General features: G+C 44.2%; 1 protein-coding gene across 1 annotated transcript in view; it reads left to right on the top strand.

The window, feature by feature from the left end:
• Positions 1 to 1,748: 1,748 nt before the first annotated feature.
• Positions 1,749 to 25,797, top strand: part of FBXL16 (F-box and leucine rich repeat protein 16) — a 40,699-nt gene continuing 16,650 nt past the window's right edge. The window contains exon 1 of the mRNA XM_042438384.1: positions 1,749 to 2,052. The gene's annotated coding sequence lies outside the window, so the exon portion shown is untranslated. The remainder of the gene's footprint in view (positions 2,053 to 25,797) is intronic.

Below are 25,797 nucleotides of genomic sequence, written 5' to 3'. Positions count from 1 at the left end.
GTCTCTTCTGGCAGGTCATTCCACAATCTAAGGGCGGCTGATGAAAAAAGTCCTTTGGGTGACCATTGCCAACCTAATCCTGACTGAATGGAATAAATCTCGCCAAGAAAACCCTACAACAGGATTGTGATCAATTGGAAGCTACCTGAAGGTACCTAACAAAGTAATAGGAGGTAGCACATACTACTTGCCCACAATGTGTCATGGTTGGTAATGATGCCCATCATGGTAAAAACACAAATGGTTCGTGTACGTAGATGTCTCTGGGTCTTCCCTTTTATTTCCAGGCATTTTCCCATGATGCCAAAGACTTATCTAGAAAAGGAGATATGCATTTTCTGTGGCGATAGGATTTTCTAGGCTACTTCGCACTAAATTGCATGAAATTTTGGATCCTACCATTATTACCTGTTGTCTCCCCACAGAGAATGTACTTCAAAGAACTCACATTTTGAAAGTGCATTATCTTCCTGACAAATATCGAGCTATTTATACACATGCACATACGCGCATATGCGTATACACCTTCATTCAAAGTCCTCCCTGTATGCTTTGCTATTGCTAGGATGATACCTAGGGAGAGTTATAGAAGGAAAGCTGTTGCGTGTGCCTAAAGTGGCTGAGATGGGTAGCCAATGATGCAGATTTTGTTTTTAGTCCATTAGTATATTATTTTAGTGTTTTATTATATTATAGTGTTGTGTTTAACTGTTTCGCTCTTGATTATATATTCTGATGTTTTGTCCTTTGGTGAAAAGGGCGTTATAAATAAATGTTGTTGTTGTTGCTGTTGTTATTGTTGCTGTTATTAATGCCAAATGCACCCAGGCCTGCAAAGGATCAGCAGGACCTGAAGGCGAGATTTGAACCTCAAAAGTTACAACGTGTGGTAGAAACTTTGTCGCTGCTGGTAGTACTTTGGCCTTGCAAGTCTTTAGTTAGGATCGGAATGTAAATTGGTTTAAGTCCAGGCTGAACCCGCTTGTTGATTTGGCTATAAAAAGCTTCTCGACAGCCCTGTTATAAACCATACACGCTAATCCTCCATCCATCATCCTTGGCTGCTTTTCTCTCTCCCTCTGGAAGGTTGCTTATGGACCCCATGCAATTCCTCTCTCCTTGCTTTCTCGGTGGCACATACTCTCTGTATATGTGTGTGTGTGCATGCATCCCAACTCCAAAATTAAAAACAATCCCCAGCAAAAAATAATAATAAGGCAAGGCGGGGGGAAAGGGGGAGACCATCAGCTCCTGGTGTTTATCCGCACTGAATGGTTGTAATCTCTTTAGAATCTGAGGCTGGCGGAGGTAGGGGGAGCGGAGGCGAGATACGGGACTCACCGGCCTGCAGTCATGCATTATGGATAATAATGGCCATGTCTCTTTAACTGGCTTGGCTCTACGACACTTGAGTGTACAAGCCAGCAAGCATGTGTGGATGTGTGTGTGTGTGCGAAGATAGGCAGGGAGGGAGGCACAGAGAGAGAGAGAGAGACCGAGAACCAGAGCCTGCATCTTTTATTTGCTGCTCTCAGGATAAGCATCCTCTTTGATGATTATTTTTTCTTGCACATTTTCCAAGGACAGCCTTTCCTCCTCTTCTGGAAGGCCATTCATCCTCTCCGGCTGGGATCCAGGCTCCTCCGGCCTCCTTTCCAGAGTCTTCTTCAATTGATGCTTTATTTCTCAGAGCCACCGAACAGCAGCGGATGCTCTTGGTGTGCAATCTGGAGCAGGCGGACCAAAGAGCCGGAGAGCTGTGTGCGGCGCATGGGAGGGAAAGAGGAGGAGGAGAAAGGGGAAAAAATTAGTATTGTTATTATTATTCTCCGGCTGAGATATTCCAAGGCTGGCATCAAGCTGGATTAGCAAACTGGGGAGCTCTGCGTGTGTCGGTGCGTGTGGCGCCTCCCCCGGTTCTGTTTACCCACCACATCAGGTATCCCTCCATCACTTCTGGCATCCCTCCATCTTTCAGATGCTCCTCTTGACATGAAAAGGCCGGCGGTGGGCACAGGAGGCATGGCATGAGCTAGGACAAGGTGGCTGGAGGTAAGCATGCTGGACATGTGGGTTTCATCCTTCCCGGTACAAAGATCCCCCACTCCATTTGCCTTTCTTCCCCAAAATCTCCATCCTTCCCCCCAACACACACACACACCTGGGACCTTGCGCTCAGGTATTGATGCCTGTCGGAGGCATCCCACCCAGAGGGTTTTCTCGCATCTGCACCAAGGGAGGCTGAATGTGCTGTAATTACATCCCTTCTCAAGGAAGATCAGAGCATCGCCAAGCTGGTGTTACATAAGGACAAACCTCCTTGTCTCACTGAACAGGGCTGGGTCTTTTTCTCTTGCTTTTGGGCTTTCTCCATCACACATTGCTTGGTAGGCTGGTGCTTGTTGTGTTTTTACATGGGGGAGCAAGCCGAAGGTTTCCCCCCCCCACCCCGCTCCTGTGTTTTTCCCCCTTCCTCCTTGTATTGGTTTGCTGCATTGAATGGAAATTTTAGTGGCCAGGGAGTGAAGCTATCCAGTCAAGGGGGATGCGTTGTTGTCGTCCTGTTTTAGAGGCGGCACTGCTGTGATACATGGCTTTTTTTTTTTAAGGAGATCTTTTGGTGATGCTACCTGATTCCCACCTGGGAAGGCCAAGAGGGACTTGAAATGTGTTGCCTGGTTGGAACAAAGATAGATCTTGAATTTGGAAAGGAGATGTGCCAGGTGAAAGGCAAATCTGCCCTTCACTGTTTGGATCTGGCATCTTTTGGATGGAGGGCCTTTGCCTATTTAGTTTCTGTGCTTCTGTGCTGGATGAGGCCACTCTCTCTGTGTCAAATCATTCTGGTTGTGGAGTCTTGTTTGTAGACCCTTCTTCGGCTGCAGTCATAGGCCCACTGACTTGGGAGGTAGCATGGGTAGCTCCCAGCTTAGAAGTGGCCTGTGTCCGCTGGATGTTCCAGGCCTATCGTCATGATTTTGGGTTGCCAACTTTTTTGCTAACCAGGCCCCTGTGCATTTCCTCCACTGTTACAATAACCTGGCATATAGGAATGTATGCCCAGCACAGAAATTGTGCAAAATGATCCAGGGAAGCCTCGCCTGTTATGTTCTTGTAAGGACAGTGTTGGGTGTTTTTGAAGTTGGCAACCTTATCGTCAACACCACCCTCACCAAAAAAAGCATCCTTGATGTTTCTAAGATTAGTACCGATCAACAACCACAGAGGAAACATGGCCAGTGTGTTTCAATAGGATGTTGGAGGGATATTTCTTTGGAAATGCAGTGGATTTTTTTTCCTGATGGAAACAGCAGAGCAGAACGGTGTTGTTTTGAAGACATTTCCTCCGCAGGCTGTCAATGGTCGCTTCAGAGAGTAAAGATTGTGGCTAACCGGATGGAAGGCCCTCTGTTTACCGCGAGATCTGCTTTTGCTTTGTTACTGTTTGTTGGTTTTCAGTTCTGCAGGCTCAAGCTTGCCAGGAACTCCCATGCCATCCCTTTAAAGTAATTCTGGGACCATCAGGATGCTTAGCATCACCCTTAACAGGTGGGGTTGCCAACATTTTTACCAGTGTCTGCTCCTGTGTTTTTCCTAACAGCCGTATCAACATACATGAGCTAGCAAAGCAGTGAGTCTCTATGCCATGAAAATCTTCATCCAGCCGCAAAAGGATTACGAACAGGCTGGATAAGTTGTTCCTGGTCAGTTGGCAACACCACTGACTGTTAAGGATGCTCTGTATTTGCCCCAGATGCTGTGTTTTACAACTGGTCTGTAGCCTACAAATGAATGGGGAGAAGCCTTCTCAAGGGTCATGTGTCAACCAACAATATTTCAGCATCCATTTAGCGACAAAAGATCCATCGGTAGTTGATGAAATAGATCCTGTCATGGCAGTTTAGCTGCAATGTTCCCCAAGAGTAAGTGATACGATGAACAAATAGGTGATTATCTTCTTCGGTGCTTCATTTCTAAGTATGGACGGTCTTTGACTAACAGTCATAGGTACTTTTTTTGTAATGTTATAACCTTATATCCAGATGTTTGGGAGCTGCTTGCAATGATTTTCAGTAGTAACCCAACAGAGAAGAAGACTTTTTGCACATGTTCAGAGAAACCTCTCATACCTATTTCTGTGTTCTGTCTTGGCATTAGAAATAAGTGCAAAGGATAAGGCCACCTCCAGGTTCATAAATCTGAATAAGTTTTTTATTCTCCTACCTTTGGGGTAGACCCTATTGCAGATACAGTACAAGCTTTTCTTTTCCACACAACCTTTCCTCTATCTCTTAGGGTGCATCTACACTACAGAAATGATGCGGTTTGACACCACTTGAACTGCCACAGCTCCATCCTACAGCATCCTGTGATCTGTAGTTTCGTGAATCACCAAGACCTTGTAAAACTACAGATCCCAAGATTCCATAGGATGGATTCTCAACTCTTAAAGTGGTGTCAGACTCTGCTATTTCTACAGGTTAGATGATCCTTTAGCTTCACAGACATAAATTCATTCAAAACAATATGAGATCTTACTGCACCCCCAGATTTCAATGGACTCCAGTTCCCATCATCCCCCCAACTTAGTCAGCGATTGCAGAGGATCAGAGATTGTAGCAACATCTGGAAACTCACAGATGGGGAAGTGTAGGCTAGGTTTTTATTCACTCAGTGCAACAACTGTCATGGCTCCATGCTATGGAATCCTGGGAGTTGCAGTTTGGTGAGACATTTAGCCTTATCTGTCCAAGAGCTCTGGAGTCACAACAAACTATGAATCCTAAGGATTTGGAGCCAAGACAGTTAAGGCGGTGTCAAACTGCATTAATTCTGTAGTGTGGCGTGAGCCTCAAAACAAGGAGTCAAGGAAGGGACTGCAAAAACAAGGCAGGTAACGGTACATATATGTTGATCCATTACCAGCTTCATACCTGGGTCACTACACAGTGAATACTTTTCTTGAGGATTACAAAGTGTGGTGCCATGGTTTTGATGTTTGACTTTGGAAGTCTGGGTTTCAGTCTCTTACTAAGGCCTGGAAAATGAATGGGTGACTTTGGGCAAGTTAACCTCAGCGGAAGATAATGGTAAATATTGGAATAATACTGACCAAGCCTTTCCCATAAATCAGGGTTTATGTGAAAGCACATAACAACAATATTACCAAATGGATTGCAAGGTTCTGATATTTATGTTTAAATATTCTTATATTTATATAGTCGCCACTCCAAATCTGTGGACTTGAGATCCGCGGACTTGAAAATCTGCAGAGGGGTGACTGCCATTAACATCAATGCGGCGTGTGCCTATGGTGCGTGCCCTGCATGCATGTGCCCCATTCAGGCCTATGAGGCTTGAATATGCGCAAGCTTTGGAACTCGTGGAGGGGTCTGGAATGGATCCCTTGCGAGTTCCAAGGACCAGCTGTATTTATATGAGTATATGTTAGGCCTTAATATAATATATAATATAATATAATATAATATAATATAATATAATATAATATGGCTGACTATATTATATTATATTATATTAAGGCCTAACATATACTCAAGTGTTGTAGTTTTGAAAATGTGTTTAAAGCAATGCACGCTACTCAAAATGGTGGTCTGGGGGCCAGTGATGATCCATGGCTGTTGGTTCTTGCAGAGTTTCCAGGAAAGAAAACCCCAAGGACACAAATATGGTCTTGGTTCTTGGCACACACTAAAGAGGGGGAAAGTGCGGTTCTTCTATATCGCACATGGCTTAAGAAGCGTTGCATTATAGTGTTTTCATAAGAATTTTTTAATGCCGGCAGAACATGAGTTCACAAAATGCATTTAAAACTGCCCAAAGTGTATCTATCTGGACATAAGACCATTTGGTGTCATGCCATGGTTTTAAAACTCCCATTTTCCTCGCCTGGTTGGAGCAAAGGGGCAATAAAATGGCTAACTTTCTGCAAGTGTTCTTTCTCTCTTAAGAGTTTCCTGCATTCACTCCATTCTCATACACCAATATGGAAAATATAATAGTCCCAACACGATTACAGCAGAACGGCATATTTATTAGGCCTTGTTTAAGCCAAAGAGAGGCCTGATAGGTTTAATTGATTTCTTTCTGTGAGCCTCCTTTTGGGTCCCACTCTGGGAAAAGGTGGCCTATCAAATGGTTATTTTTAGGTCCTATAGAAATCAGCCAAATGTGTATTTTTCATTCAACATTGGTCTAGTTGGTATTTATGTCTTTTTTTTAACATACCCAAGTCCATTTTGTGCGGCCTTTTGTGTGCATTTTTTCAAATGGATGCATGGATAGATACGCGTTCTCGATGATCGATGCTCACTTTTGATAAATGTGTGCAGTAGTTTTTGTCCCCATATTTTTCAAACGTGTGGATATTATTGAACATTTTTTTTCTTTTGTGTAATGCATCAGAAAGGTATAGAAGGCCGATCACAACTTTGCGCTTGTTTCCATGTTTCATGGATTCAATGGAGGGTGGGAGAAGCTGGTTTAAATTGTCACAAGTGAAAGGAAATTGTGGGTCCTTGCGGTTAACATCCAGGAAGCTGTGTTTTTCTCCTTACATGACCTCAGCTGAGCCACCTAGGAGTTCGCGTTTTAATCTCTCAGGTTGAAAAGAATGCTTTCAACATTTCGCAGATGGAAACCAAGACACACATAACCAAGCAATACCTGCATGTGACCGAGACAGAAAAATTTATACAGTACATCGTGAGGCATGGCACACAAAATAAGTGACGCTGCAGCGGTTTGCTTTTGCCTGACCCTCCTGGAGACTCAAACCACTATGCCATGCTGGCATAGCTATGTTGGCACGCCAGCTTCTCAATGCTTCAGTGAGTCTGCTCTATTTGGAACTATGACATTTAAGACCTTCAGTGCAAACCTAACAAACTCTCCCAGTATATGCTGGTTTAACAGGTCGTCTTAGGTATCCCTTTCTTTTACAACTTGCATCCATATAACTTGCATCCACCAAGATCTGTTTGGGGGGGAGCTTGCAATGAAAGTGAGCATGCAAGATAAAAACCATTGAAATCTAAACACAGCATAAAGCTAGCAGCAGAGGAAACAAATACAATAAAAACTTTCAGCTGCTTCAGAAAAGTCACAGGCCTTAAAGCAGAGTAAATTAACCAGGAAAGAAATAGCGCTTAGGTTAATTCATTCCAAAGTTAATAAACACAGAAATCAATAAATGCACAGATAAATATTAAATCCGCTCTCCCAGTGCTTAAACTTCTTTTTTAGGGTGCTTTGCAAAATTTGTAGCGAGAGACAGCATAGTGCAGTGGTTTGAATGCTCGGTTAGGATTCCCTGGGTGATAAAGTCACACTCTCTCGGCCTCAGAACAAGGCAATGGCCAATCTCTCCTGAACGATCTTGCTGAGGAATATCTCATGATAAATTCACCTTAGGATTGTCATAATTCAGAAACAACTTGAAGGCACACGACGACGAAAAAAATGGTAGACAGTGGTGCAGGATTTGCACTGACTGCGATGCATTTTAAAACATACTCCCGTTTTCAGTTAACCTCTTGGACAACTATCATCCATCCCCTCCCCTATCTTAATTGAAAGAGGGAGAAAATGTGCTCCTCTGTTGCACTAAAACTCTCATCAGCCCTAACCAGCGTAGCAATCCCATCAGTCTGGAGAACTACATTTTCTGATTCAATGAGAGGTGTGCATTTTCTCTGCAGTTCTTTGCTCTGGCAAAGCAGGCGCATGTGCCACAAGGTGTCATTAAAGGCCGCTGGGAGGGCAGAGTACCACCATCGGTAAAGAGGATGCTCACTGAGCCACATCCTCAGCCTTGCTGCTTTTCAATGCAACAAGGCCACAAGGCAGCTCATCTCTGTGTGTGTCTGCCTTAGGTATAAAATGGACCATTTAGTCACTTCTCTGCAGATGCTCAGAAGGATGAGCAGCCTTTGGAGCAGGTTGACTCTTGCTTCTCACTATCAAGCTCCAGTCAGGGTGTGCTGCCCATGTGTTGATGCCTCCTGATTTAGAATTGAACAGAATCATAAAGTTGGAAGAGACCCCCAAAGACCATCCAAGTGAACCCCATTCTGCCAGGCAGGAAGACAAAGTTCTCATAGGTCCATACAGTTGGAAGAAACCTCAAGGGCCATCCAGTCCAACCCCTGCCAGGCAGGAATCAAAGCACTCCTGACAGATCCAGCCTCTGTTCAAAAAACCTCCAATGTAGGAGACTCCACCGTTCTCCAAGGGAACATCTTCCACTGATGAATAGCTTTTACTGTCAGGAGGTTCTTCCTAATGTTTGAGTGGAATCTCTTTTCCTGTAGCTTGCATCCATTGTTTGTGCCTTGGTTTCTGGAGCAGCAGAAAACAAACCTGTTCCATCCTCAATATGACACCCTTTCAAATATTGAAACCTGGCCATCATGTCACCTCTGAACCTTCTCTTCTCCAGGCTAAACATCCCCAGCTCCCTAAGTCGATCCTCCTAAGGCATGGTTTCCAGACCCTTCGCCATTTTGGTGGCCCTCCTCTGGACACACTCCAGTTTCTCAACATCCTTTTTGAACTGTGATGCCCAGAACTCCATGTGCAGATAAATCCCCACTTGTGCATGTGAGTACATATACACCCCAAGGGTTTTCTTTTACACTAGTAAAACAAATCTTTGCACTGAGGTTTGTTTCCGAAAGCAAGGAAAAGCCAAACCAAAACTCCACTGTGCATACAGTGAACAGAGCAATTCAGGACCTTGGAGAGAGTTCCCTCCAGCAAGAAGCTGTGCTTAATTTGCACTGCAGGAATAATGCAATTGGACTCCACTTTAACTGGCATGGCTGAGTGCTATGGAATCCTGGGATTTGCAGTATTTTGTGGCATCAGCGCTCTCTGGCCAAGTAGGCTAAATACAGTGGGTCCTTGGTATCCGCTGGGGCTTGGTTCCAGGACTGTCTGTGGATACCAAAATTCGTGGATGCTCAGGTCCCATTACATGCAGAGCATAGTAAGACGGTACCCCTTATATAAAATAGGGAAATCAATGTTTGCTTATTGGCATTTGTATATATTTTAAAATATTCTCAAACTGTGGATGCTTGAATCTGTAGATAAAAAGTCTGTGGATATGGAGGGCTCACTGTATCTCTCAAAACAACAAATCCTAGAATTGCATAGCACTGAGCTGAACTTTATTCTGCCCAGAGAACACGAGTACAGGATTATTATTATTATTATTATTATTATTATTATTATTATTATTATTATTATTATGTTTTATTTATACAGCGCTGTGGATTTGCACAATGAATGAGTCCCAAACTGCAAAGATTCTCACTACACAGGATCCCTGGGATCAGCCGTTTCAATCCATGCAAGTACAGTTGGCCCTCTCTTTACACAGGATCTCAGTATCCACAGATGTTTCTTTTAATCCATGGATTCAAGCATCCACAGCTCAAAAATATATTTAACATATATATAAATTCCAAAATGTTTGCCGTTTTATTTAAGCAACGCCATGTTACTACGCCATTGCATTTAATGGGGATTCGGCACCCATGGGTTTGGGTATCCTGGAACCAAACCGAAGCGGGAACTGAGATTAAAGTGAAATGTTTAGTTTAAGCTTGAACAAAATGGAAAAACATGAAGGGTTCGGTAGTAAAAGGCGAAGTCAGACAGGGAGAAGTGATACCAGCTTTTTTCTCCCATGATGCCTCTGGACCCAGGGGCATTATGGGAAGAAGGAAAGAGTGGCCACCGACGCCCCTTGAGCCGGTGTTTTTAATTTCAAGGCTGGGTCCCAATGAATGAAATGTTTAGCAAAATGCTTGTACGGAGTTTATCACACTGGGGCTAATTTTGGCATTAAAGAGAGATTACAGTGTACATCCCACAAATAAAGTGAAAATGGTGAGTAACTGCGCAAATGATGATCACACGCAACGGCGCAAAGAAAGTGATATCGGCAATGCATTGTTGCTGAAATCCCGAAAGTAAAAAGATGTGTGTTAATGCTTCTTTGTGACCACTTTAATGCGGGTTTTGTGTGACGCCATGTGAAAGCGTATCACGTAATTGCGTGGTTTTTACAGAATATTCATGGGATAAGCTCCTACAACCTGACTATGGAGCTCCCATGTACATTACCAAAAGGTCTATAGGGTCGGCTTGTTGTTGTTGTTGTTGTTGTTGTTGTTGTTGTTGTTGTGTGCCTACAAATAATTTCTGAGTTATGATGAGCCAAAGGTGACCCTATAATGGGGTTTTCGGGGGCTGAGAGAGTGTGACTCGCCCAAGGTCACCCAAAGGGAAGTCGAAGGCTTCCATGTCCAGCATCCATAGTTTTTTGTGGGTTTTTCGGGCTATGTGGCCATGTTCTAGAAGAGTTTATTCCTGACGTTTCGATCTCCAGAGGCTTGTTTTTGGTGACAGTTCCCCAAATCCCTAACCTTTGGCCTTTCTGGCAGGGGTTCATGGCCACTGTAGTTCAGCTGGAGGGTATGGGGATTCTGCCAAAGCTTCTCCTCCATCTTCTTCATGCTCTATTTGTTTACGCTGCCACCGCCTCGATTCCCTTGATTTAGCTCCATGTGAACAGAACTGTCCAAAAATAGGTTATTGGCAGTTCAGGAGCAGCTGAGCAGCTGCAGTGTGTGGAAATGGCAGGTTGCAAACAGCATGGGGCTTTTGCATGCATGCGTAACGCGCCGACACTGAAGAATGGTGCCTTGGGGCTTCACACTGGGAATTTTGCTCAGAGAGACTCGGGAGAAGGGGTTGAATCCTTGAGATTCTCAGCCTTACACACTCATATTTTAAAAAATGACAACACACACAATATATACAAAGGGCAAAGTGGTTGAGGAGGGACTTGCTCTCAAAGACAGAAACAACAAATTTGGAATCTGTATGTCTTGGGCTGCATCTGAACTGCAGACATGATGCTGTTTTGTCACCACTTTAAGCTGCCATGGCTCCATCCTCTGGGATCCTGGGATGTGTAGTTTGTTGTGGCACCAGAGCACTCTGACAGAGAAGGCTAAACATCTCACTGAGTTGTTTGCCAAGGTCCTATCAGGGAACTCCACCACGCTGCAGAGGATTTGAGGGCTGCATCCACACTGCATAATTAAGGCAGTTTGACACCACTTTAACTGCCATGGCTCAGTGCTAGGGGATTCTGGCATTGGTAGCGTTGTTGTTGTTGTTGTTGTTGTTGTTGTTGTTGTTGTGTGCCTTCAATTTGTTTCTGACTTGCAGCAACCCTAAGGCGAACCTAGCATGGTATGTTCTTGGCAAGTTTCATCAGCGGAGGTTTGCCATTGCCTTCCCCTGAGGCTGAGAGTATGTGACTTGCCCAAGGTTATCTGGTGGGCTTCTATCAGAGAGCTCTAGTGCCACAACAAGCTACAAATCCCAGGATCCCCTGGGAGGGAGCCATGGCAATTGAAGTGGCATCAAACTGCATTATTTCTGCTGTGCAGGTGGTTCCTCCATGCTGTTTAATAATAATAATAATAATAATAATAATAATAATAATAAGTTTTATTTTTAATCCTACTCTCCCCTAGGATCGAGCTGGGTTACAACAATAAAATACACAATAATATACATAAATACATACAAAATAAAATTGCATAATCCCCTTAACCCAATGGTTAATGGCATGAGATGGCAAGCAACCCCACCATCTCACAAAGCAGGGGTCAGGGAACCCTCCAGTTGTTCTTAGACTGCAACTCCCATCAGCCCTTGCCCAAGCAGCCACTCTTGAGTGCAACCAGGAATTGCAGCCCAACGCCATGTGCAAGCTTTACATTCCTGACATACAAGAGGGTTGTAGGCTGTGCTGGAAAAGAAACCAGAGAGAGAAGTTGTACATTGCCCAGCTTTATTAATGGTGAACCCTGATGTCTGGGGTTGCACCAAGAAGACCGACTTATGCATGGTCTTTGTGATCTCAAGTCAGCCTGATGGAAAAGCAATACATTAAGTTCTTCAAAAGCAGCAGCCAGCCATTTGCAGTGGGAGAGGACTGAGGTTGCTTCTGCCGTTGTGGCCACGGCTCTGGAAAGATGTCAGCGAGGGTGAAAGCCAGGCCTCTGTACATAAAGACGCCTGCAGGGTGCTGACAGATAGCGTGTGCACTCTTGCGATAGAGTGGTCCCCATTAACCTCCAAAGGGCTCTTTTATTTGTGGAGGGAGTTCGGGTTCTGAGAGCTGGTGAATCCTTTCTTCCATCGCTCCTTAGCAAGGGCTGGTTGGAGAATATACATCTGCAAAAAACATTTGCACTCTGCAGGATTCCTGGTATAAAATGTCACGGCAGGGCATTTTAATCCCGCCGATATGTAGTTGAGAATAATGCAGTCTAGGATCCTTGGTGTCTATATTGGTTGTCATTGGCTCAAATCCTAAGTCACAGTTGTTGTTGCTGCCCTCAAGTCAACCTCAAGTCATGGAGATTCTGTGGATGAGACATCCCCAAGACCCTAAGACTCCCTAGAACAGTGATGGCGAACCTATGACATGCGTGCCAGAGGTGGCACTCAGAGCCCTCTCTGTGGGCACATATGCTGTCGCCCTAGCACAGAGTTTGCCAGAGTTTCTTACTAGAAAGCTAGAGGGACGTGGCACTTTGCAATAAATAAGTGGGGTCTGGGTTGCAGTTTGGGCACTCGGTCTGTAAAAGGTTCACCATCACTGCCCTAAGGTAAGATGACTAAACCAAGACTGTCGTGCTTTGGCCATGTCATGAGAAGACTCACTGGAAAAGATTATCATGTTTAGTAAAGTGAAGGGTAGCAAGGAAAGAGGAAGATGCATTTCAGATGGATAGACTCAAATCAAAGAAGCCAAGGCTGCCCTGAGTCTGCAAGGCCTGAGCAGGAGAGGGGTCTTGGAGATTTCCCATCCATAGGGTCACAAGAAGTCAAAGTCCTCTGGTGCATGACCCATACCCATATTTATAACGGATGTAAGTGTACTGCATATACTCATGTATAAGTCTAGAAATTTCGGTCAAAGAAATGTCCCAAAAAACCAGAACTGACTCAATGTAAGTCCTTCTAGTGGGCCGAAGTCCTGGAACATTCTTCTTTCTTTTCTTACCAATGGCTTATTTGAATTTAAAATGCATTTTCCGCTTCCTTCCCATGCATAACATCCATATCATTTTAGGAGAGATCAGTAGCCATACCTATACCTAAAAGCTGTTTAAAAGTTTAGAAATAAAATTAAAGATAAATGCTTGCATATTTTATGAGAAACATATATAAATTTAGAAGTGGTGGGTGGCTTCCGCATGCGGGTTGCTCTAAAATAAGGAACGCATTATGAGACCAAGCGCACATGAATTGTTAAAGGGTACCAGAATATTAACTGTACTTGATTGGCATAATATACTGGCTTTGCATGTATTAAATATAAGTTGCAGTTTTCACTTAGTGTCATCTCACAAATCAATACATTTTGATAAATAAGGGACACTGCCATTTTAGGGAATCCCAGAGTTTGAAGCTTGGTGCAGCACTGGAGCGCTCTGAAAAATCCCAGGATTGCATGCAGCCATGCAATTTAAAGTGGAATCATTACACAAAAACTGTGCGCAGTTGGCCCTCTGTATCCACAGATTCTGCACCCACTGATTCAACCTCTATCATGGGGTTTCCTTGGCAAGATTTGTTCAGAGGAGGTTTGTCATTGCCTTCCGCTGAGAGTATGTGACTTGCCCAATGTCACCCAATAAGTTTCATGGCCGAGCTGGGAATCAAACCCTGGTCTCCAGAGTCATAGTCCAATGCTCAAGCCACTACACATATAATGGGACCTGAGCATTCATGGATTTTGGTATCTGGAACTAAACCTCAGCGGATACCGAGGGTCCCTTGTAGAATGAAATGGCCCCTAGCCTAAAAGGCTCTAGCTGCACAAGTGACTATGCCTTTATCTTTCCCCTCTCAAAATTTGTTAGGAAACAACTTAGGAGGACCACATGTCCTCTTTTATGGAGGACAGCCCTGTTTAAATGATATATGAAGAAAATCATGCTGGGAATCCTACTGGCCTCTTATACAGGTGTATGTTCTTCTACTGAAGTGGCTGCATGTTGTTGTCCCTTGCAGAACAGCTACATTTGGTTCAAGATTGCAGAGCGATACTGGGCATGTAATGCATTAATGGGAGCCCGTGTGGCATAGTGGTTTGAGCATTGGACTAGGATTTTGGAGATCAGGGTTCGAATCCTGGCTTGGCCATGAAAACCCACTGGATGATCTTAGCCAAGTCACACTCTAAACAACAGAAGAGGGTACAGTAATGGCAAATCTCCTTTGAAGAAATTTGCCTGGAAAACCCCATGATAGGTTCACTTTAGGATTGCCATAAGTTGCCATAAGGCTTGCCAACTACAACAACAACAACGCATTAATGCATCCTGCACCTTGCATGTGGATTATATGCACATTTGGTTAGGCATTTGGTTGCATGTTGAGTGTCTTGGTTCAGATGCACAACATTCAGCGCAAAAGCTGCATAGCACAATGCTTGACTCTACATGCCAAGATTTACATGATTCAAGGATCTCAGCCCATATTAAACGTTGTATCTGCTTGTCTAAATTAGCACATGTGACTTTGTGCCAAACTGTGTTTTCTTTTGTCCCCTTTTTGGAGAATGATTTAGAAGTGGTCAGTCTAAACAAATCCAGCTGTCCATCCATAGAATCATAGAGTTGGAAGAGATGCCAAGGGCCATCCAGTCCAACCCCAGTCTGCCATGCAGGAACTCTCAAGAAAAGCATCCCTGACAGATGGCCACCCAGCCTCTGTTTAAAGACCTCCAAAGAAGGAGACTCCACCATTCTCCAGGGAAGCATCTTCCAATGTCAAACAGCTCTTACTGTCAGGAAGTTCCTCCTAATATTGAGGTGGAATCCCTTTTCCTGTAGCTTGCATCCATTGTTCCGAGTCCTACTCTCTGGAGCTGCAGAAAACAAGTTTGCTCCATCCTCAATATGACATACCTTCAAATATTTAAAGAGGGCTATCATATCACCTCTGAACCTTCTCTTCTCCCGGCTGAACATCCCCAGCTCCCTAAGGCGTTCCTCCTAAGGCATGGTTTCCAGACCCATCACCATTTTGGTGGCCCTCCTTTGGACACAGTCCACTTTCTCAACATCCTTTTTGAACTGAGATGCCCAGAACTGTATGTGCAGATAAGTCCCCGCTTGTGCATGCGACTTCAGATGCACCTTGCACCATGACAATATATCAGAATCGGATATGAGCTCCTGCTTTGTTCTCCAAACAGAATGCAACTGTGCATCCCAGACAGATACTTTGGGGCCAATCAAGCTGCCTATTGTGCGCGGCTGATTACTCGAATGGCGTCATAGCTTCATGTATGACACTTCCAATTACATCTTCATTCATATTTGAAAAGAGAAGTGATTGCCAGGGTTTGTTGTTCATCTCCCTGCCAAAGAGATGTAGCTGTTTAGCTTGGGGAGGTGTTCGGAAGGAGGAGTCAGTCCCCCAGCTTCTCAAACACGCAGTGCTCCTTATCATGGTTTTTCAGCAGTGTATGTGCATTTGTGTGTGCTTTCTTTGTTTTATCATAGCCCTGTTGTTCTGGCAAGGAAACCAATGACAGGTATTCTGAAATCTGTAAATGCTTTGCGTTTGCAGGTTGCACTGCCGAAGCTAAGAGGCAGTTTAACAGGGAAGGGAGAATTTGGTTTGCAAAAAGCGGTGTTCCCTCCTGCTCATTTTCAAAACTGTCCACATTTTGGCAAATGAGATTATTATTATACTTTATTTATATAGTATAATATTTATATAGCGCTGATGCAAAGAGTCAATTAGAGCAGGGAGCAGGGGAATGTCTACACAGGCCATTTACATCGGTTTCGCCCCTGCTTTCTTGAGGCCTTGCATCTGAGCCTGGGAAAGATAACTTTTGGGACTGTTGTTGTTGCTGTGTGCCTTCGAATCATTTCTTACTTATGGTAACCCTAAGGCAAACCTGTCACAGGGTTTTCTTGGCAAGATTTGCTCGGTGTGTGTGTGTATGTGTGTGTGTGTGTGTGTGTTGCCATTGCTTTCCTATGAGGCTGAGAGAATGTGACTTGCCCAAGGGCACCCACTGGGTTTCAATGGCCGAGTGAGGTTTTGAACACCGATCTCCAACACTCAAACCACTACATCCCTTTGGCTCTGTCACTCTCATAATCTTCATTTAGAAGAGCCTTGAGTGATGGAAGTCTGCAGACATGTTAACTTCAGGAACTCACAGCTTGAATCCCCACTTGGGAAAGTTACTTTTGGGAAGGACTATTCCCAGAATGCCCTATGCCCCACCAAGCATGGGCACTGGCCAAGTGGGCATGCTGGCTGGAGGATCCTGGGAATTGGCAAGGCCTCAAGGGCTGCAGGACTGTTGCTGTGGGGATGGAGAATCCACTTTGGGCTTTATGACTGCAGCTCCTGGCTCTGTGCTGAGTTTTGCAGGATCTCTCCCTGTGCGGGACTCTATTGCGGAAAGATTTTCATCACGGTGGGCGATGGCTTGCAAAACTGATAGTGGATTCTCAACTCCTGCGGCAGAGGATCCACTTTCTGCCCTACCATGGTCACTAGCCTTGTATGTGACTAGCCTTGTATGTGATATTGTATTTCCAAAAGCAAACCTTGATTATGCCATTTTATTTAAGGGATACCATTTTACTATGCAACTGCATTGAATGGGACTTGAACATCCATGGATTTTGGTATCCACGGGGGGTCCTGCTGGAACCAAACCGCAGTGGATACCAGGGGCCCATTGTACAGAGAGTTTGTCGGACCAGAATTTGTGACTCGTTGTAAGTCTTGGGAGTTTCAGACCTCCCTCCTATCCCGCCATCACCACTATCTTTTCATTGTGTCCTGGATTGATAGGAGGGAAAGAATGTGTGTCTAGTATGCACTTACACTGCAACAACTGTGGTCTTTCCTCCCATCCCTCTGGCTCAGTGTGGCTCCAGCTAACACACTCTCACCTCTTTCTTCTAGACAGCTTTCCCTGGAGGTCTAGATTCATGGCCCATGCTGAGATCCATTATCTTATTTCTACGGTACTCTCTCTCTCTCTCTCTCTCTCTGTCCCCGAGAGGGACAAAAGCTATTCCAGGAATACAGGGCCAGAAGTAAATAATGGACATTGCATGGAAACAACTCCCCACCCCCTCTTGCTTTCTCTTTCACTGTCTTTCCCACCGTGATACAAACTGCATGCTCTGTGTTGAATATAGTCAGTAGGACAGGCTGTCTGGAGCCCAGTTCTCCACTGAAAGAAGATGGGGTTGGGGTGACCATCTTTAGGATATTTGGGGCTCAGCATGGATGCAAGATGGTTGAGGAGCAGGACAATGGTCAAACCTGGATCCTTGCAGGAGCAGACACCTCCATTTGTTATAGACCCCAATGATAGCAGAAAGTAGACACACATACCATTTTCACACTGCACAATTTCAATGCTATACTCTGTTTTATTTGCCATGGTTCTCTCCAATGAAATCTTGGGATTTGCAGTTTAGGGGGTACTTAGTGTTCTCAGCCAGACAACTCCAGTGCCTCACCAAACTACAGACCCCAAGATTCCATAGGAAGCAGCCAGGGCATTTCAAGTGGAATCATAGCCTGAGATTTGTACCATTTGAAAGGTGTCGATCATCAGGTCTTACACTATTGGGAAGTCGAAGGCTTTCATGGCCAGCATCCATGGATTTTTGTGGGTTTTGGGCCTATGTGGCCACGTTCTAGAAGAGTTTATTCCTGACGTTTCGCCGGCATCTGTGGCTGGTATCTTCCTCTTTCTCTGAAGATGCCAGCCACAGATGCTGGCGAAACAGCAGGAATAAGCCCTTCTAGAACATGGCCACAGAGGCCCCCAAACCCACAAAAATCTTACACTATTGTTTGGCATGCATTTTTGTTTTCCCATTATTTAACAACTGGAACAATAAGAAAAGCTGACTTCCCTGCAGGCAGTTCATATGTCTTGGATGTCTCTTGTTCATAGGACCACCACAAATCCAAGCCGATTTGATCGCAATTGTCTACAGCCCTGACATCAAGGTTCGATTCCCCGCTCAAGCATAAAAACTCACTGGGTGACCTTGGGCAAGTCACACAGTCTCAGCCTCAGGGGAAGGCAATGTTGTTGTTGTTGTTGTTGTTTCTGTTGTTCTGTGGGCAATTGGTACTTAGGTTTGGGCTCTTTTTCCCCCAGTCATTTACTGTGCAGAAGTAGGCAATATTATTTGTAACATGCATAGGCCTGGGGAGATGTTGTATAGGTGCTCTACAGTTTTTCATCTTTTCCCTAGATTGCCCTGTCGCTGCAAAGAAATATTGTAGATTTTGCCCATTTAAAAGTGGATGCAATGCATCCCCACCCCAGAATAGATTTTTCCTTGCTGTTTCGATCCTTCAATTTGCGAAATAAGATTAGTCTATAAATAGCAACCAAAGAAAAGCAGGCCTGGGGCTTTTCCTGAATGTATTTAATGGATTATGTGGATGTAAGATGCTATTGTAATGGTGTCTGGCTGATGGAGCAACAAGAGCCCCTGAGAATGGAGGAGAAGGACTTTCAAGGGAGATGAAGTGGCGCAGGGAACAAGGGCCCAGTTCATGAGGCTTTCCATATTCCTCAGGTCACTCTCCTCTGAACAAATCTTGCCAAGAAAACCCCATGATAGCTTTGCCTTAGGGTCGCCATAAGTCGGAAACAACTTGATGGCACACAACAACAACAACAACAAGCATATAAATATGTGCTGCTGTTGTTAACCACCCTCAATTCGATCTTGAGCCATGGCAATCGTGTGGATGAGACATCACCAAGAACCCCTATCCTCCACTGCTCTGCTCAGGCTCTTAAATTCATACCCATTGACCTCCTTTCCATCTAGCATGCAGCCTTCCTCTCTTTCTACTTCCCTCTATCTTTCCCAGCATTATTGTCTTTTCCAATGATTTTTGCCTTTTCATGATGTGTCCAAAGTACAACAGCCTCAGCTTTGTCATCTTGGCTTCCAGGGAGATTTCTGGCTTGATCTGCTCCAGGACCAGGACCCATTTCTTTGTCTTTTTTGCCATCCGTGGGTTCCTCAATACCAGATCTGCACAACTTGGCAATAGGAAGGGGCCAACATTAAAATAGGTTAACTTCTTCAGGCTGCAGATAGGTTTTAATTAAATATTAATTAAATAATTAATATTATTAAAATTAATTCCGTCCTCGTCTGCCTGGCCCTTTCCTCAAGAGAAAGCCAAGCAGCGGAGGAGCATTGCAAGTGTTCACCCATCCTCATTCTCCATCTTTCTTTCTCCTCAGGAGAAAGCCAAGCAGCAGAAGAGCCTTGTAGGACAAGTATTTGCCCATTCTCCTCCTCTGCTGTCCAGCCTCCTCCTCAGGAGAAAGCTGGATGGTGGAGGAGCCTTGCTTAGCAAGCATTTGCCTATCCTCTTCCTGCGCTGCCTGGCCTTCTCCTCAGGAGAAGGCTGAACAGCGGAGGAGCCTTGAAATCATTCCATATCCTTGCAGGCCACCCAAAATCCTCTGGCGGGCCATATGCGGACCCCGGACCATACGCTGTGCAGGCCTCCTCAATACTCTTCTCTAGCATCACATCTCAAATGCATTAATTTTATAGTTTTTGGTGGTGTTTTCCAGGCGGTGTGGCCATGTTCTAGAAAAGTTTCTTCCTGACGTTTCGTCAGCATTTGTGGCTGGCATCTGCAGAGAACACCCCACTCTCTTCCATGCCAGCATTCTCTGAAGATGCCAGCCACAGATGCTGGTGAAACGTCAGAAAGAAACTCTTCTAGAACATGGCCACATAGCCTGAAAAACCCACAAAAAACTATGGATGACGGCCATGAAAGCCTTCGCTTTCACATTGCATTGATTTTCTTCCTATCCGTTTCCTTGACTGTCCAGCCCTTGTATCCATACACGGTAAAGTGAGGTGCAACAGAAGGAACCAGTGCCTTTTGGAGTTGTTGTTGTTGTTGTCCCCTGGCATATGTGTTCCAGGATCCTTTGCAACATAAAGAAACATCTCAATGCAGCCCAGCCAGCGGTAAGGCCCTAATGGAAGGAAGGCATGGCAAGAGATGAGATCATAGAGGCGCGCAAACATAGCCGCATGTTGCCTTTCCAGGAATGTGCCACGTTCCCAGCCTCCCAGTCGGTTCCAAGCACCTGAGAAGGTTCTTACCATTGAGACGGGTAATTCGTATCGATCCTCCAAAACTAAACAGCCCAAGCAGAGGTCAACTGGATGACATCAGCTTGCCGAGTGCTCATCCTCACCGTCGGTAAAAGGGATCCGAGGAGGTGCATTATTTATCAGAGGATGACTTTATCATTACCATATGCCTGGCATGGTTCAACACCCAAAGCCTGCTGAATGCTGAGCTGCGCAGCTAATTAAACCCCCAGGCGCCCAGCCAAAGGATTCAGTGAAGCCACTCTTTTTTCTCTGGCTTTTTCCTTTTTCTTTTCCTCTACTCGACAGTGTTATATATATTCCAAGGCTTCTCTTGCCTTGTGGGTTTGAAACAACCCTCTCCCTCCCCTCTTTCCTTTCCTTGAGAGCAACTTGAAGTGCTTGCATTAGCAAAAAAAGAAAAAAGGGAAAAGGAAAAAGGAAAAAAGAAACACACACACAGCCTGAAATGCAGCCATGCAAAAGTTAACCCTTGGTATATTGCAAGCAGGGCTGTGTGCACCAGTCGGCAAATTTGGCACAATTGTACCAATTCCGTATAATCGGCAAGTGCAGAGATCTTGTCGCACCTTTGGGACCAACGGAAAGAAAGACATTGGTAGCGTGAGCTTTCGTAGACTTCAGTCTACTTTCTCAGATGCATCCAAGGAAGTAGTCTACAGAGAGCTCATGCTGCCAACTTCTTTCATTCAGTGAGGTCCAAAACACACTGCGGAAAGAATCCAGTTCAAGACCACTTTAACTGCTCTGGCTCAGGGCTAGGGAACCCAGGGAATTGTAGTTGTTAGTGGCACCAGAGCTCTCTGGCAGAGAAGGCTAAATGGCTCACAAAACTACAGATCTCAGAATTCCCTAGCATTGAGCCAGGGCAGTTAAAGCAGTCTCAAACTGGATTATTCCTGCAGTGTGTTTTGGATCCTATCTCAAGTTCTTAAACTGATTGACCAAAGCAAAGGTGAAGGACTTGCAGCCCCTGGAAACTAATCTGGCCTGTGGAGGGTCTTGGTAGTTTTTGTTGGGTTTTTCAGGCAATGTGACTGTGTTTTGGAAGAGTTTATTCCTGATGTTTCACCAGCATCTGTGGCTGGCATCTTCAGAGAATCAAACCCTGGTCTCAAGAGTTGTAGTCCAACACTCAAACCACTATGCAGTGCTGGCCCTCTAATGTTGTTGTTGTGTACCTTCAAGTTGTTCCCGACGCACGATGACCCTAAGGCGAACCTATGATGGGGCTTTCTTGGCAGGATTTGTCCAGAGGAGGTTTGCCATTGCCTTCCTCTGAGGCTGAAAGAGTGTGGCTTGCCCAATGTCACCCAGTGAGTTTGCATGTCTGAACCGGGATTCAAACCTTGGTCTCCAGAGTTGTAGTCCAATGCTCAAACTATTACGCCATGCTGGCTCTCTAATACTCTCCTTCATTGATCAGGCATAAGAAGCAGGTAAATATTTGTGAAGAGTCTGGCTTCCCCATGTAGCTTTCGATACACTTGAGGAGTGGCAATGAGAGAGGATTTGCCTTGCAGCATTTGCCAGACACAGACAGCCGTTGTCAGCGATGGTGGGTTTTTGTACTCAGGTCTCGAAATATCTTTCCGGTGCACAAATCAGGGATGGAGATCCCTTGCATGAAATCTGCTGTGTTCAGAAAGAGAAGGACAGAGAAACTGCAGAGAGTCGTGTGAGAGACGTAGGCCTGGCTTGGAAATATTGCAAGGAGAAACCAGTCTCTTTTGCATGCATAAAATAAAGCCACATCCTTCCCCACCCCAGGGTTGTGTATTTGTGTGTGTATGTGCATTGCATTGTGCATTGCATTGCACAGGCAACTGGAAATATTTAGGTTCTTTACCCCCCAGACGGCATAAAAGCAGAGAGGAAAGTCGGAGAGTAAAATATGGTTCGGAATACCCCAGGGTCCTTTGAAAGCCAAAGAGCTTTTGTGTGCTTTGAAGAGAGGCAGCAGTTATTCCCACAGATCTTCTTTAGTTCATTTCTGTAGCCTCCAACCATTGAGAAAACAAGCTAAAATGGAGAGTGTGTGTGTTTGTGCGTGTACGTGTATGTATTCCCTCTAGTTTGCTGAACTTTTTGATGCTCTCCGTGGCACTGGAATGGCAGGTGAGTCTCTCTTGCTGAAATGTCATGCCATCACTTTCCCAAACTGAAAATCTATCACAAACATCAGTGCAGCCTTTCTCAACACAGTGCGCTCCAAATGTGCTGGTCTACAAATCCCCCCAAAAGTGCTTCTTGGTTGGATTGGGTTCTAGAAAAGTGGCATGCAGGTGGCAGAGAAGGAATTTGCCAGCACCGATGATCCGCTAGTTGGAGAGGTTTGACTCTGCGGTTGCATCCGCACTGTGGAAGCAATCCAGTTTGGCACCACTTTCGTTGCCATAGCTCAATGCTATGGAATTCTCTTAATGGGTAGCAAACGTATTCATGAGGAATAGAAGAGAAACATGTAAACTTAAACATATTAATGTATTAGCAAACATATTCAAGAGGAATAGAAGAGAAATGTGTAAACTTAAACATATTGACCTATTAGCAAACATATTCCAGAGGAATAGAAGAAAAAGATGTAGAGATGTAGAGAATATGTAAAGTATAGACATCTTCATATTTAAGATTTCTGTGCTGTAGAAGGAAGAACACCTCTCTTTTACATAACTATATCATTTAGGATTGTAATAAAAATATATGTTTGGGGATTGTTGGAAACTAAGTCGAGGTTAAGATGTTAAAGAGAAAATCGGTGTTGTTTGAGTGATGAACTATATGGAAGTTTACATGAAGAGAAGATTTATTTTATTTGCTTTCAATGCATGTTATATTTTATTCTAACGAATGAATAGAAAAAATGGGAAAATGCTATGTAATTCTAGGAATTGTCATTTGTTGTGGCACCAATTGACGGAGAAGGCTAAATGTCTCACTTAGCATCCCTAGAATCCCATAGCATCGAGCCATGGCACTTAAAGTGGCGTCAAACTGGATCTTTTCTGCAGTGTGGATGCAGACTGGGAAGTGTGGGTTCAAATCCTCAGCCATGGAAACCCAGTGGATTACTAGGTCATATTGTCCTTATCCTCTGAATAAATCTTGCCAAGAAGCCTCTGTGATAGTAGCATCATAAGTAGGAGTCAGTTTAAATGAACATAACAACCAGGATGAAGTGGATGTTGTGGTGTTGCCAGGTTTTCCAAACAGCAATAAGAGACAGTTGAAAGTCACAACATGCAGAATTCCCAGGCAGGAAGTCACTATTGACAGGTTTCTGTTCTACTTAACTATGAAACGCAAGTATTGATTTCACTTCACTTAGCCATGTATTTTTCTGCAAGATTGACGCACCGTCCATGTTCATAAATTACACAATGCCACTTTTCTGCCTTTATGATTGACCCATGCCCCCAAATACGAGAGATCATGCAGCCCCTTTAAGACTAACCAAAAGAAAGAAGTTGGCAGCATGAGCTTAAGTCTCCTTCCTCAGATGCATTGAGTGGAGTGGAAACCAGGGACATACCTATATATATGCCATTGGTATGTGAGAAGGTCAATTCAAATTCAAAATCCTTTGTGTATGGAAATGAAGTAGATCCACTAAATGCATCTGAGGAAGTAGACTAAAAAAAATACATGTTCAAGCTGTGGACAGTTGAATCCATGAATGGAGAATCTGTGGATACAGAGGACTGACTATATAATGTTGGAAAGATTTTATTTTACTCTGTTTTGTGTACAGCGCTTTCAATCTACAGCACTTTATAAATACAGTTTAATAATAATAATAGAGCTGTGTGTTTGTTTCATAAGAAATAAAAACCTGAGCCAAAGGAAATCCATTTGGTTTCATTTTCATGCTTTGCTAAGATGACAAGTGTAAATCGTGGGATAAATCTGGTGCTTTGTCTGTATCCGTTCATCGCTTTTGAAGAAGTGTCTTCCTTTAGTCAATGAGAGCAGAGGTCCTCTCAACAGGTACTCAATGGCAGATGCCATTTACCAAATGGCACCCGCTATTTAAGCCAAGATTTCCAAATGCTAGAAATAGATCAGAAATATCTCTCCGCCGCAGTCAGAATAGCACACAGCTCTATTATTAGGAGTGTCACATATGAGAAAAATAGAAGCGCTGTTCACAGCTTAATTCTTACTAAGCCTAACCAGGTCTAGGGTCTAAACCTCAAACCTGGAATTTGGTTCTGCATGTTTTAGTCCAGGAGTGGAGCACCTGTGATGTTCCAGATGTTGGCGCATCGTGCTTCGTTATTGTGTCAGACTGTCTTGGGCTTATGGCAATTTAAACCCAGCAACAGCCATGGGACCAGAGGGCCCTCCCAAGTCTATGAAACAGAGTGGCATCTATGGTGCCATTGCGCAGGTGTGCAATGGGGTCTTGGCATCCGTGGATAAAAAGTCTGTGGGTAAGGAGGGCTGACTGTGCAGCACTGTGTCTTTTAACTGTATGCCACTTTGAGTCCCAATTTTGAGAGAAAAGCAGGGCAGAAATATAATAATAATAATAATAATAATAATAATAATAATAATAAATATTAAGTGTTGGATTATGGACTTCAACAACTAGAGATTACAACTGTACCTGGTTGCTGGGAAAGTCTATTGTTCCCCAGCTACTGTGAGGTTTGCAACTAAGTACAGAGGAATAAGAGGCCTAAATATCCTTAAACATCAAATCCCATCTGATGGTGGAAGCCAAGAAGGGTCAGCCCTGGTTAGTACTTGGATGGGAGACCATCAACAAATACTGTTGCTGTAGGGTTTATTTCAGAGGAACTGGCAAAACCGTCTTTGAGCACGCCTTGCCTACCAAAACCCTATGAAATTCATGCGATCTCCGTAAGTCGACTTAAAGGCAGACACATAGAGAGACACAAAGGTGGGATTAATATACCTGCATGCATAAATGGATGTGTTTGCTGTAAGAATATTTTTATGAATTACGTGACATTCTTTCTAAGAGTTGATTTCATGCTGCTGGTGATAAAGCCAGTGTCACTTCTTTTTGGTGCTCAGAAATGGAGATTAATTCACGTGGGAGAGGAATCTTGCACCTTTTGTTGCAAGCTCCTGTCAGTTTCGTTTCTGTTGACATTGGCTCCTAGACCTGATGTCCTTTCTTTAAAGCTGGGTTTTGCCGAACGTGAGTTTCTCCGCCGTCTGTTCGCTTAGTGCAGGAAACACCGTACCCGGCACATATCAGAGGAGGAGCCTTTTCAGCTCAGACTTCTAGGAAATGTAGTAATTGGATGTTTCCCTCGTCTTCTGGAAATGTTATTTACCGCCACACATCCCTCCAGCTCTGCTTCCTAGCTGGGCCTAGCAAGCTCCAGCGCTTGGCATCTTAATCTGTCTTGCCTTAATTCCAGATGCTCCATAAAGCACCGTTAGTGTTCTCTTTTTTAATGCCTCCGGTCAATGGAACATATGAGACTAATAATAATAATAATAATAATAATAATAATAATTATTATTATTATTA

This window comes from Sceloporus undulatus, chromosome 8, assembly GCF_019175285.1.
Source record: "Sceloporus undulatus isolate JIND9_A2432 ecotype Alabama chromosome 8, SceUnd_v1.1, whole genome shotgun sequence".
Classification (NCBI taxonomy): domain Eukaryota; kingdom Metazoa; phylum Chordata; class Lepidosauria; order Squamata; family Phrynosomatidae; genus Sceloporus; species Sceloporus undulatus.
The sequence above is the reverse complement of the archived record's forward strand: the minus strand, read 5'-3'. Positions and strand labels throughout refer to the sequence as shown.